This window comes from Ictidomys tridecemlineatus, chromosome 14 (assembly GCF_052094955.1).
Source record: "Ictidomys tridecemlineatus isolate mIctTri1 chromosome 14, mIctTri1.hap1, whole genome shotgun sequence".
Classification (NCBI taxonomy): Eukaryota; Metazoa; Chordata; class Mammalia; order Rodentia; family Sciuridae; genus Ictidomys; species Ictidomys tridecemlineatus.
The window spans coordinates 17948339-17962227 of NC_135490.1; the positions used below are offsets into that span (position 1 = coordinate 17948339).

At 37.1% G+C, this 13889-nt stretch overlaps 1 long non-coding RNA gene across 1 annotated transcript in view; it reads right to left on the reverse strand.

The window, feature by feature from the left end:
• Positions 1 to 1314: 1314 nt before the first annotated feature.
• LOC144370301 (uncharacterized) overlaps positions 1315 to 13889 on the reverse strand; it is a 50165-nt gene continuing 37590 nt past the window's right edge. The window contains exon 3 of the long non-coding RNA XR_013430249.1: positions 1315 to 1351. This is a non-coding gene — a long non-coding RNA (uncharacterized LOC144370301). The remainder of the gene's footprint in view (positions 1352 to 13889) is intronic.

A 13889-nucleotide genomic window follows, 5' to 3' on the forward strand; every position in this document is an offset into this window, starting at 1 on the left:
GGTGTACTGGGGAGTGAACTCAAGACACTTTACCACTGAATCACATCCCCAGTCCTTTTTATATTTTCTTTAGAGACAGGGTCTCATTAATTTGTTGAAGCTGGCCTCCAACATGCAATCCTCCTGCCTCAGCCTTCTGAGTCACTGGGGCTATAGGCATGCACCACTGTGTCTAGACCTTTGTACCCCCCCACCCTCCCCACCCCTGCCCCAGGGAGATAGGTAAATTTTTCTAGGTCTTTATGTATCAGTCACTGTGCTAAGTGCTGTCACATTTAGCACATAATCTAATTCAGTCCTTGTAAATCTGTAGGGTAGGTGTCTCCTTCCAGTTTTACAGTTTAAAACCCAAGCCTCAGAAAAGCACAAAAGGTAAAAAGTCAGTGATAATTTCTAAGTCAGGTATAAATAAGGTATACACTTATTGTCACCAATACCTTCTAAGGCAATCATTCCAAATATAAATAAATATTTTTTTCTTTTTCTTTTTTATATGAAACAGTTGAAAATGTCATTAACTATTTATTGAAAAAAATGCAGAATAAGTGAATTAAGGGATGTTTTCACTTGACGATACAATAAACAACCTTAAATATTCAGAGGGCTGTCACACAAAGGATGAAAGACTTGTTTGGAATTTCTCCAAAAAGCAGAACTGGTTAAGAGATAAATATAAGCAACCAATAAACTATAGGAGAGTTGTACAAAGGGTATCACTTATCTTAATAGCTCCTTTTCTACCATATGATGCATTTCATACTTAACTACTCCCTTCTTCTGGGAGTAGATATTACAACTTAATACTTCTGACAAATGTCCTAAATAAGTTGCATTTTCACGTAAAGTTCTCCATTGCCAGAAATGGCTAAACTCCCACTATTAGAAAAAAAAAATCTAAAGTCAACAAAATGGTTTATCTATTTGTTCCTCAGATGTATTTCTGTATTCTACATTAGTGATTGCCATGAGGTGGGAAGAAAAAAAAAGCATATTCTTCAAAGAAGGTGAATCACAATTCCCAGCAATTCTGATATTGCCCATGGGGACAGTCCTCCTCAAACTCCAAATGAATCACTACAACATCAACCAATGGTACAGACGGGAGTTTGATGTGTGCGGGGGCAGAGAAAACCACTGTTCCAACAGCTTATTTTATGAATCACTAGGAGATAAAAACTAACTACAGACTGCTGACGATCTCCATCTAAATTGTTAAATATTACAATACAAGACTAGCCTCAACTACTTGGCATAATGCTTAAGAACAGAAAATAAATATATACACATTTAAATATATAATTAATATTATACTCACCAGCACCACTGCCCAAGTTTCTTCCATCTCTCACACCTGTATCAAATGGTAATAGAAATATGCTTTACAAATCAAATGCAAACAAGATAAAAAGTTCATTGCAATAAATTGCATCAAATGATGAAAATAAGAACATTCACATACATAACAAAAAGTTGGATGTATGTCACAATGCATAAAACATTATTCTTTGTTGTTGGGAATTACTCTATTGCTTACCAATTACTTTCCCATGCAAAATGTAGTTAAGTGTGATAGCTTAATATCTCATTCAAAATAAGTATCCAGATGAAAGGAGATGTTAGGGATTGTATTTTAAGGCAAGCTGATTGTCTCTCTTATATTGAATGTTCACAAGAGCAAGCAAACCAAGCCTTTCACCTAGTAAGTGAGCCACATGCCCAGTTTGGGGAAGAGGGCTGTGGAAGGTTAATAGAAGGAGGTGGCCAGTGCTTTACATGCAGTCATGTCTCTGAGCACCTTTTTTTGTCTGGCTTAAATGCTGCTGTTTGTTTTTGTGATGCAATTCAGCCATCTAAGCACCACCATTTTTTTTTCTTTTTATAATTTCTCCTTTTAAATTTTCACCAGTGGAGCTGCCAAAAATCAGTCTGTCTTTGGCAATCTGCCCCTTTCCATTTGCCAGCAATGACAGTGATGTCCAATAGCACCTCAAGGCCAAATAATTGACAAATAATTTGGGAGGGCTAGCAGTCATTTAGGCAGCACCCCCTTCCATAACACGACTTGTGAAAACTTTCTCTGAATCTTGAAAATCAGAATTATAAGTAGGGCATGGTGGCGCTTGCCTATAATCCCAATGAGCTGGGAGACTGATGCAGAAGGATCATAAGCTCGAAGCCAGCCTCAGGAATTCAGCAAGGCCCTAAGCAACCTCGCACCCCTAGGTTCAATCCCTGAATTGTATCAGAATTATATGACTAAATAGTACTGAAGTAGAACAAAAGCCCATGAATCTTCTGCCACCAGAATATGATATCAACATGGCATCAAACTTTAGGTCAAGCTAAATGATTCATGGAATAAAAGTTTACATCACAACTATCATAAGACTGACATACTAGGATTTACAAGAGTATAAAAATACTTTCATTATTCAGTCCTTGTGTCATTGCTGCACCAGTCCCAGGATCAAAGAAAATAATCAGTGAGATGCTGAAACACTTGCACTTCGTGATATCATCTTACTAAGCTCTGAAAGTCCAAATAACAATAGGTGGATGAATAAATTTTAACAGCACAGTTCATGGACATATCTTTGATAATAAAATGAGGATAGGAAGGGTGACTGATGGTAATATAAAGCACAATGATAGCAAATGAAAACACAGCATTTCTACTTTCTTCACTAAGCTAAATCCACCACTTCCTTGAAAACTCAGCTCAACTGATGTCTGTAAAACTAACCAACCCAGATTACTCTTTCATTGCTCCTTGATTCAGCATTCATGTATTCTAGTTTTATTCCACCAATAGCACCAGCTATTTCATTTTATAATTTTTTCTAAAATTACTTCAGGTCTGCATATGTTGGCTTCCTATCTCTTAGCAAACAGAATCTGTGACTAATATTTTTAATGCCACAATTAAGCCTGGCCTCCAAGCTGTATATATCATAGGTTCTGCTTGGTAATTAAATTCAAGTTTATAAATATGTACATATTGAGCAGCTACTTGAAGTGAATAACAAGAGTCTTTGAAAAGGCAAACCTGAAAAAGACATAGTACCTTACCATGTATTCAAAAAACTTAACATTTAGTAAGATAAGCAAGACTTGTGAGCAATTAACAAGAAGACAGATAGAATGCCATACTGCTCATGTAATTAGCTAATCTATGCACTGTTAATGGTGGTGGGGAGGTATTTGCTATGGTGCTTACAGAAGAATAATTGCTTTACACTTTAAAAATCAGGTAAAGCTTCAAAGTAAGTAAGGTGAAGCATTTCAGAAAGACAAAAATGAGAGGAGGAAATATGGGGGAGAGGGGAAATGAGAGGAGAGCATATCAGACTGAGCCTCAGCAAGTACATGGAAAGTGAGAAGTGCAGATTATCCTCAGAAAGTATGGGAAAACATAACATGGCTATAGGGTATGTGAGTGAAGGAAAATGTGATCAAAAGTAGAGAGCTTTGGTTTAAGTCATCATGGAAGATACTGGAAGTCATAGAAATAGTTGAACTTAATTCTGTAGTCCACTATTTCCCAAACTGTTTTTCAATAAAGCCTAATCCCAAAATGTTATCTGTTATTAAAAAGCTGCATGATCAGAAATTTTGAGAAAATTTGAAAATGTTTATAAATATTAGAACATTAAAATCTCTGAGAAGGGCTGGGGTTGTGGCTCAGTAGTAGAGTGCTTGCCTAGCATGAGTGAGGCACTGGGTTCAATTCTCAGCACTGCATATAAATAAATAAAATAAAAGTTCCACTGACAACAAAAAAAAAATTTTTTTTTAATCTCTGAGAAGGCTATAAGTAAAGTGACATGTTTAGTTATTTTCAAGTCATAAATTTCTGTAGCTCTATAATTCTTTCCATTATTTGTTTTTCCCATAACTTCTTTAACACCTTGAGGTTCTAATGCTCTGGAGAGTAGGACTTATGAATATGCTGCTCTAGGAAAAGCAGACTGATAATTTCCCAGCATGGAAGGGAGCTCTAGGACTGATCCAGGCTTAATACATGCTTATAGACTGACCACTTCAAAAAGTAAAAGGGAATTTCAAGAAACATGGAATCACTAGTAAGATTCCCAAAATCAATTCACCAATCAATTAGCCCTGCAAGCAGGGAAAGAGTAGAGGGTATGATAGATTAGGATGATTCATTTTGTTTTCATTATGATAAAATATACATAATTTTTACTATTTTAACCATTTCTAAGCATACAGTTCAGGCACACTGAATTGATTTTCATTATGGTGCAACTCTCTCAGCTCCCATCTCCAGAACTTTCCATCATTCTAATTCAAAATTCTCTACCCATCAAACAATAATTCCCAATTCCCCCTCACTCCCATCCTACTTTCTGTCCCTATGAATTAGACTCTTCTAGACATTTCATGTAAGTGAATCATATAATATTTGTACTTTTCTATCTGGTTTATTTTACTTAATCTAATGCTTTCAGGATGACTCAGGCGTCCATGAAAAAAATAAAGAACTGCACATCCTAGTTAGAATTACTAACAACAAAAACATCAAGCAAAACAAATATAAATGCACAGCACTAAAGAATATAAAGGCATTACAACTTTGCTCAAGAGGCTAATACTCTAATAAAAAGAACAGAACTAAAGAGCTTAAGATATATTTCCTTCTGCTATGTAATTCCTTGGCAGCTTGTGTCACACTCTGTCACTTTCTGGAGACTAATCAACATCATGAAAGGCCTTCAAAAGACTTCGCTTATGTTTAAATATCCAGAGTACATCAAACATCACAGAAGCCTATACAAAATCTACCGGAAATGAGAGTATAGTCAGAGGATCATTCGTTCATTTGTCCCAAATGGCTACCTTTCAAGTCCTAAAAGGCAGAACATAACCTGATTAGCACTCAAATATCAAAGGCAAAAACATGACCGGTTTGCTGCTCTAGAAAGCTCTCACAGGGAAAACAAACAAAAACATCAGTGTGCTTGTGAGAAGGAAGGAAAGCTCAGAAAAGAAGAAAGTATCAAGGTATAACTCTTTTGTTTAACCCATATCTCCTGAAACAATGCATCAAGCCTAAATCAGAACAGTTGCAAGATTGGTCCTAACTGGTCTCCCACCTTGGTCCCAACTGGTCTCCCACCTTGCTCCCAACACGCTCTCTCTCGCCACCTCCTTCTTCTCGGTAAACCATCTATTCATAGGTTTCCCATGTAAAAGATCACAGTGGTAATTATCCTTTGTCAAAATCTCTAATCCTCTAGTGCATCTCTGTTATCTAACAGTTAAGTTCAACATTCATAGATCTCCATCATCCAACCTCTTTTGTGGGTCAGATCAAATAACTGGAAATCAACCACGGCATTTCTTCAGCTTATGGAAAATCACTCCCTCAGCATTTGATTTTCAAATGCTGCTGGATGTAGGCATTTACATGTGTAGGCTTTTGAGAAGACTGCTGAGTTTAGGAGACGGCTCAGAGGTCTGCATACTGAGGTTCACATTCCGTTCCCTATTTGTGTGAACCAGGGCTAGTTGTTTAATTTCTCTAAGTCTCTGTTTCCTCTCCAGAAATATGGGATAATAACAGTGTCTGTGTCACTGGATGCACATATGGATGACATGAATTAACATAGTTGAAACACCATGAGAACAGTGCTGGATACTGCTAGCATGCCTGGCCCTGTGCTGTCTAGCACAGAATATCACACAGTACTACATGGACCACTCAGTAATGTCTTCTGGATGAAAGTATCAGTTGGAATTAAATAATAATTCACGTGGCAAATGGAAGGTGCCTGTGTTCAACACAGGAAATCATGTTTAAGTTGAAAATTTCCAAACTACTTAGGCACGTCTATGGTTTTTGATTATCAATTTCAGAAATAAAATCCTCACCTGCTCATTTTTTGTTTCTTATTTAAAAAAATCAGCCAAACAGAAGAAAGAGATTGATGGAAAAGAAAGGTTAGCCATCTAAGGATGTCTCTTTAGTTTATCTGCATTCTTATGCAAACCCTATCCTGACTCTTCTAAGCCTTCCATCACAGAGTTATAAACAACACTCCTCTAAAAATCAATCACTCTGCTTCCTCACCAAAGGAGAAACCCTATTTTTCCCTGAAGACACAATGTTCCTTTCAGAATTGTTTCCAGGGGAAGTAGACAGATCTCAAGGCATTGAACAATAAAAACATGTTATTTCAGTGCTTTGGGATCTGTTAGAGATGGCTAAGGAAAGATGATTATCTACCTTGATTTGGTCCAGATCACTTTTCCTGAGCCATCTTTAACTTCTGTAGTTATTAAGTTCCTATTACGAATTTACATCAACCACTTATGTCATGATTGTTCCTGTCCATTGAACTCCACAATTCTTTCTCACCTTCCTGGATTTTAGAATGGGAATCTCCAACCCGACCACTGTGTTTTACTCTTGGGTCTATATTAATATATTTGAAAGTATCAATGAACGGATGCATTTTTTTGAGTTTAGTCATCCGCCTTAATTCTCTGTGTCTTTATTTTCAAAATCTTCAAACATTTTATAAATGTCCTAATTCTTAAATCTCTTCACTTTCTCTTAAATATTAAGCTTTATCAATGGTTCCACTTAATTGGAAGTAAAATGGGTATATGACAAGCAATCCTCTTTGCCAGAGCTCTCATCAAATTGTATTTAATGACAAGTGAACACATTATAAAAACCCAAAACATCACACTCACCAAAAAAAAAAAAAAATGAAAATCTACATCACTTTATAGCCAACCAAGTCAAAATTAAACATGTAGATTTCCTTCTTCCTATTTATCTTCCAAGGAAGATTTAGTGATCTTGGTAAATAAACCACTAACTTAGATTTCATCTAAGATCTCCATGTAGTTCCCAAGGGACAAAGATATATGATCTTTAGATTTTTCATTCTAAAAGAAAAAATAAAGAATTTGGATGGAGCTTGAGGTGAACATGGTGCTGCTAGCTGATGGAGAGTATATCCCATCAGTACCCTTCCTCGTCCTTTCTCTTATTGATGTATGGCTCCTAAAAATTTGCTCCCTCCAATTTCACTTATGTGTTGTGTCCCCCTGTGAGAAGCCATGTTTGCTAAAGCTGAAATGTCATGATGATGGATCACAACCAGACACTCCATTCAGGGCTAGATGCCTGCGATCTGTCATTACGTGCAAATTTGCTTCTCACTGGATCTGGGAGAGACAAATAAAGAAGATGAAACTATACATTGTTTTATAGCCTTTTTTAACTAAATGAGCATGTGCCCCTATTAGAATTGGAGTGACATACCTTGGGACTCAGTGTAGCCTGTGAGTTATTGAAGTGAGCTACCTAAGAGCCCTCTGAGCCCTCAGGTTCCTCCTGCTTTCCTCTGGATTTTTCAGATACACAATGGCACCCCTCCAAAAAAATGCCCAAGATCATTTAAATGAAACTCTACTTCATATTTGTCCCCTTTACACTTGACCCCTTGATTTGTTCCTTATTCCCTCAAACTCACCCAGATCCTAATCCAAAGATGATTCCTTTCAGATAATGTGTTTAGTTTTTAGCAGAAGCCCCAGGGAAACTCTCACTGTATCTACTTTATCTCTAGTGAATATCAAATCTCATTTCACCACATAAAACTTAGAAAGACTTTATCAGTTTTATTAAAGCTGTAAATTTTGTTTTTAAAACCCGCCAAAGCCTGTGCTCCTAGAAACCTTTCAGAGGAAATTGACTTTTTGCTGCTTTATTCCTGGCTTAGTCCTCTAACCAGTCAATCTCACAGGGCACTCCCCTAGCAGCATGCAGGGGAATTGTCCTATGATTCAAGATAGCCAAGTGGCATTTCAGTTGAAACTACCTGGATTCATACTTGGCGTAATGCTATAGCTCAACTCAAACAGAAAAGGGGGCACATCTAAGAACAACAGGCCAGGCAAAGCTGTTGAAAGCTCTGGTCTCACTGATACACAAGAGCTGCTTTGAACTTTTTGAATTAGTTTTAATCTGGAAACCCCACAAGTGTGCCTTCTGTTCTCATTCCTTGTCTATGTGTAACATGACCTGAACCCAGTCTGGCCTGGATTCCCCACTCTCTCCTGCTTACACAGTCCTCGGTACCCCTTGCAGGAGCCTCTGCAGACAATGCAGTCTCCTGAACACAGATGGCACCTTCACACCTTTCAACTTGCCATCAGACTGAATTCTCTTTGCCTTCTTTTCTGCCTGCTGTAATCCTAAACATCTTTCAAGGACCGGGTGGAATATATGTGTCCCTGTCTTCTACAATGGATCTAATGACCTTTCCTCCTTTCTCTACACTTCCCTGGAAGTTTGTACTTCTTTTTCCTTGTCTACCTTCCTCTGCATCAAATGCTTGTGACAATCCTCATTCTTCCAGCACCTATCCCTTTCTTTCTAATACTAGGCATGCAAAATAAATTGCTAAAGAAGCTCACATGAGAATAAAGAGACTGTAAGTTATGAGAAATAGAGTTTGTGTATGGTTATAGATGTGTAAAAAGCATAGAATTGGAAGTTTGGTGCATGTTCTAGGATAAGCCAAACAAAAACAGCTCTATGGCAATACCATCCTTAGGCTGCCTCACCATGGATTTGTTATTTAATTTATTCAATTAGCCAGTCAATACGCTTTGGCAAGTTGAGGTCATTTTACAAAATCTGGACAATATGTTCTCCAAATCTTTGACATTAGAAAACTATAGTTCTAAAACCAAAATAAAATCCAAAAGACACTCACAGTTGTTTCCTTCTCTCCCCCTGCCCGGGCACCTTCCCCTTCCCCCTCTTTCTCTACCCACCTCCTTCTTCCTATTATTGAGAATTGAACCACCCAGAGGCAATATACCACTGAGCTATATCTCTAGTCCTTTTTATTTTTTTATTTCGAGGCAGGGTGTCACTAAGTGGCCCAGGCTGGCCTTGAACTTGTGATCCTCCTGTCCAAGTCTCTAGGATAAGAGATGTGTACCACCACGCCTGTCCCTCACACTTATATTTTCTAATATTAATAAAGAAATAGAAAAAAGTCAGAAGAGTAGACCTTTAACAATGGTGGGAATTTTGCCACGGTGATATTTTTTTTTCTTCTTTCCCAGTTTTAAATGACAAACATCACAGGGGCTGTGTCTTAGGAACCTTCGTTTCCTCAGTACCTAGAATACTACCTGGGATATGATAGGTCTTAAGTGTAAGTAGAATAAATGATTTCAAAAGTCAGTTGATAGATGCTCATGCACAGTAAGCCATGCTTAGAATCATATTCAGAAAGTATCAGTGAAGATGTTGGCCTGTTTTGTTTGTTGCCATATAGAAAGTGTCTGCCAGGTGGTCCATAAATATTTGCCAAGTTTGAATGATTAAATGGAGCCAGATTTTAAAGGCCCTAAAAATCAGGTGAAACTTTGGGCTCCATCCTAATATTAGTCAGATGAGATTAAGAGGTTTTAAGCTAGAAGGATACATGATCATATTTCAGATTAAAAGACCATCTGGTGGTAGAACAAGGAAGCACAAAAAGAATGCTAGAAGAATGTTGGGAGGAGAGGGTTCATTCCTAGGTAAGAGACAGCAACACCACAGACTAGGGTAGAAGGCAGTGGGGTTAAAGCAATGAAAACTGACTTGACTGAATTTTAAAGAGGAAAAATCAATAAAATATAATTGTTGATTGTAGGTGGCAAGGCAGAGAGATGTTAAAGCAACTGCCAAAGTGGAACTGGAATAACAGAGTGGATGATGGAGCCATTGATTAAATGCAGTAAGAGCTAAAAAAAAAAAAAAAAAAAAGAGTGGGTTTTACAGGGAAGGCTGTAAATTTGCAGATACATATGTGTGTGTGTGTGTGTGTGTGTGTGTGTGTGTGTGTGTGTGTGTGTGTTTGAGCTTAAGAAAAATTGCTCTCAACAGAGATTTCTAGTAGACCACTGATTACCCAGGTCAGGTGCTTAGGAGAGGTCTCAGCTAGAAATTAAGGCAAAGTTCAGTGATTGCAAACTGATAGCCCATGGGCCAAATCCTGCCCACAGGCTTGTTTACACAGAGCAGCATTTTTTAAATTTTTGTATTAGTGGAAAACTTTTTTAAATGAGAAGATTTCACATAAAAATTTGGATTTTCGGGCTGGGGTTGTGGCTCAGTGGTAGAGTGCTCGCCTAGCATACACGAGGCACTGGGTTCCATCCTCAGCACCACATAAATGTAAAATAAAGATATTGTGTCCACCTAAAACTAAAAAATAAATATTTTTTTTAAAAATTTGGATTTTCTACCTCTGTTTAAAAAGTTGAAGACCTATCCCAGGCAACTTAGGAGGCTGTGACAGGAGGATCACAAGTTTGAGGCCAGCCTCAGCAACCTAACGAGCCCTTCAGCAACTGAATCTCAAAATAAAAAATAAAAAGGACTGGGATGTAACTCAGCAGTAAAGTTCCCCAGGGTTCAATCTCTAATACCACACACACACACACACACACACACACACACACACACACACACGGTTGAAGATCTATTGAGATGAAACTCACATTCCCTCAAACTAGTCAAAAAAAGCAAAGTCTGAGAAGTGACATCCCCTTAGATGGGAACATCTTCTGCAGATCACCATACAGCCTACATCCCATTATCTCCGCCATGCCAGTGGGTCCAGGTGCCATCGTTATCATGGTTGTGTGATTATTCTTCTTAGAGCAAAGCTAACAGAAAAATGAAATCATTCTTAGACTAGTGTCTCCATTAGCAGTGGGAAAATGAAAGCTACTAAAGAACTGAGTAGTTTGAGTGTAAAACATTTCTTATTCTTATCTCACATTGTATTATCTGTCTAGTTCCTAAAGGCATTTGACATTGTGACCTCTGGCATCGTTTCAAAAGATAATTTGAGTTACTCTCAGGATCCTCAGCTTTGAGATTCATTGCCCAGAAGCTCAGGAGCAGATGATCCTGTCTCATAAGACTACAGTGCTTTGGGGTCAACCTCTGCTCTTCATTTGTTTTCTTTGAGGTGTGCAGAAAACTATTTTTAATCCTTGTTAAATTGGCGGTAAGTCATTTATTTATAATAAAATTAAGTGTCTTGATATTCTTTTCTGATGATATCAATGATGAATGAAGGTTTCACTGTTTCTCAATGGAGTAAGTAATAAAGCACCAGTAGTAGACAAATATTAGGTCATGCTTATTTTAACAATTATAGGGCTTGTAAACCTATTGGAAATATTACCTCTCTATGTAGCAGAGACCTATTTACAGAATTCTAAAACCTCCTTAGATTGAAGAATGAAGCATATCTTATGTTAGGATGAAACATAAAATAGCTTTATTTAAGTAATAAAAAAAAAACAGCTAACAAGAACTTTCTCTGCTTGTGTTCAGGTCTTAATTCTGCCATGAATTTATTTTCAGTTTTTGAATAAGTTAATTAACCTTTCTGTAATATGGGCATTAAATAATAACTGAATGATCTTCCTCTTAAAACTGTGGGAGTTAATCCATAATACACTTTTTAAAACCATAAAATGTTTACAAATTTGAATTTTAGTTACATTTTCTGTAGATAACAACATGCCTCATGTTCAAGTCGACCTTTTATCAGCTTCCTCCTGGTTTATTAATACTACATTGAAAGTTGAACTCAGCAAGAAAGAAGCTTTTCAAAGGTGTTGGGTAAGAAAATATCGCAGAGCAATGTTTTTACATTGACATGTCCTTTTAGAGGGTCACTTTTGACTTCCCTGTGGTATCCCTTAATGCTGACTTATATTTAATATTTTAATATGTTTTTCTAAAAAAGCCTGACCCTCAGGGGCTGGGAGTTTGTGCAACTTACTAAAAGATTAAAAACAAGCCATGCGTGGTGCACACCTGCAATCCCAGCCACTTGGGAAGCTGAGGCAGGAGGAACACAAGTTCAAGACCCTGCCTCAAAATAAAAAGGGCTAGAGATGTAGCTCAGTGGTAGAGCACCCCTGGGAACAATCCCTGGTACCACAAAACATAGAGAGAAAGAAAGAGAAAAAGAGAAGAGAGAGATGAAGAGGGAAGAAAAGAAACAAAACAAAAATTAACATTGCAAATTGCTATCACCTAGGAAACAGGAGTTACAATGGTACCCTCTTATTGAGGGTGTTCTCGCCATGTTCCTCATACCCCCACAGATAAATGCATAAGACATGTGTTTAGAGGAAATTATTCTCAGCACTAAGCAGAGGTGAATGAATCTTTGTGCTCTTTATAAATGTTAAGAGCTCCCAAATATGATGGTCACTGATTCTCTTAACTAATAGTGACTTTTAAAATATTTAAACTAAGGGGCTGGGGTTGTGGCTCTGTGGTAGAGCACTTGTCTAGCATGTGTGAGGCACTGGGTTCAATCCTCAGCACCACATAAAAATAAATAAATAAAATAAAGTTACTGTGTCTACCTACAACTGAACATAAAATTAAAAAAATAAATAAAATAAAATGTTTAAATTATCTCTGGAGTTTTCTTTGTATTCTTTTTAAAAAATATTTGTAGTTGTAGATGGACACAATACCTTTATTTTGTTTATTTGGGCTTTTTTTTTTTTTAATATGGTGCTTGGGATCGAACCCAGGGCCTCATGCATGCTGCCACTGAGCCACAGCCCCAGCCCTATTTTCTTTGTATTCTAACCACATCAGAAATATGTTAGGAAGCAGAAGATTTTAAAATTAGATTTGAGATTCGTTTGTTTAAACATATGTACAAATCACCATTTTTTTCTATTTTTTTTTTTTTTTGAGATGATAGGAACTACTATCTCTTATATGCTCATAGAGTGCAAGGCAATGAACCTCGTGTTTTTTAAATATAATTTAATCATTATACTGACCAGATATTAACTTCACATTTTATTTGAAAGGAAACTGAGGTTCATAAAGTTTACAACTCATATTCATGCAACTAAGTTTAAGATTTTAAAAATCTTAGTCTTATTAATATGTAAGTATTAAAAGTGAATATATAAATATATGTATATATAATCTTTGTCCTCAAAAAAATCTCATCATCTAAGGAAAAACAGAAAACCAAGAATCCCAGAACATTATGTTGATTGATATGTAAAATGTAGTTTAGAAGCTCTCGACCCAAGTAAGAAAACAAGGATGCCCACTTAGTGGAGATGACACCCGAGCTCAGATGTGAAGATGAGTAGAAGTTCACCAGGTGAAGTAAGAAGGAGGTAGGAAGTTCCTTTTTCAGATTCAACCCCAGGTTCATTCTATGAAAATACCTGAATTAGTATTGGAATTAAGAATTAAAATAAGATTAGGTACAGATAAATAAACCAAAATGTGAGTCTTTTTAATAGGATAGACATTTGTTTTTCTGTTACAAAACAGAAAGTCAGTGAAGGATAATTTAGAAATATCAGGGCAGATCTGTGGTGTCACTGGAAACAAGATTCCTATCTTTCTGTTCCCACTATCCAAGTTTACGACTTCAAGTCAAAAATGGTTCCTGGAAACCCTGAAGCGCCGACCATCACATCCCCCTGTAGTTGTAAGGTAATCGCTATTAGGAGGAGAAAGAAATAGGAGAAGTTCCAAAAAGTACAGCTCCTAACTAGGTCTGTACCCTCTTAGGTGTCTTTACATAAGTGCAAAGCAATAGATCCAGTCTCATCTTATTGATCAAAACAGACTCGTGGCCATGCCTGGGTGCAGGAGTGGCTGAAAATGTCTTTTGTTCTGTGGTGCAATTAAAAAGCAATATTCTGTTGCCAAGGAAGAAGGGAAGAGCAAGTGAATGGACTGGCAGCTTCTCCCATATTCCAAATCCCATTTCTACAAATTAGGATTGTCCTGGGTAAAAATAAGTAAATAAATAAATAAGAAGAAATAATCAGTG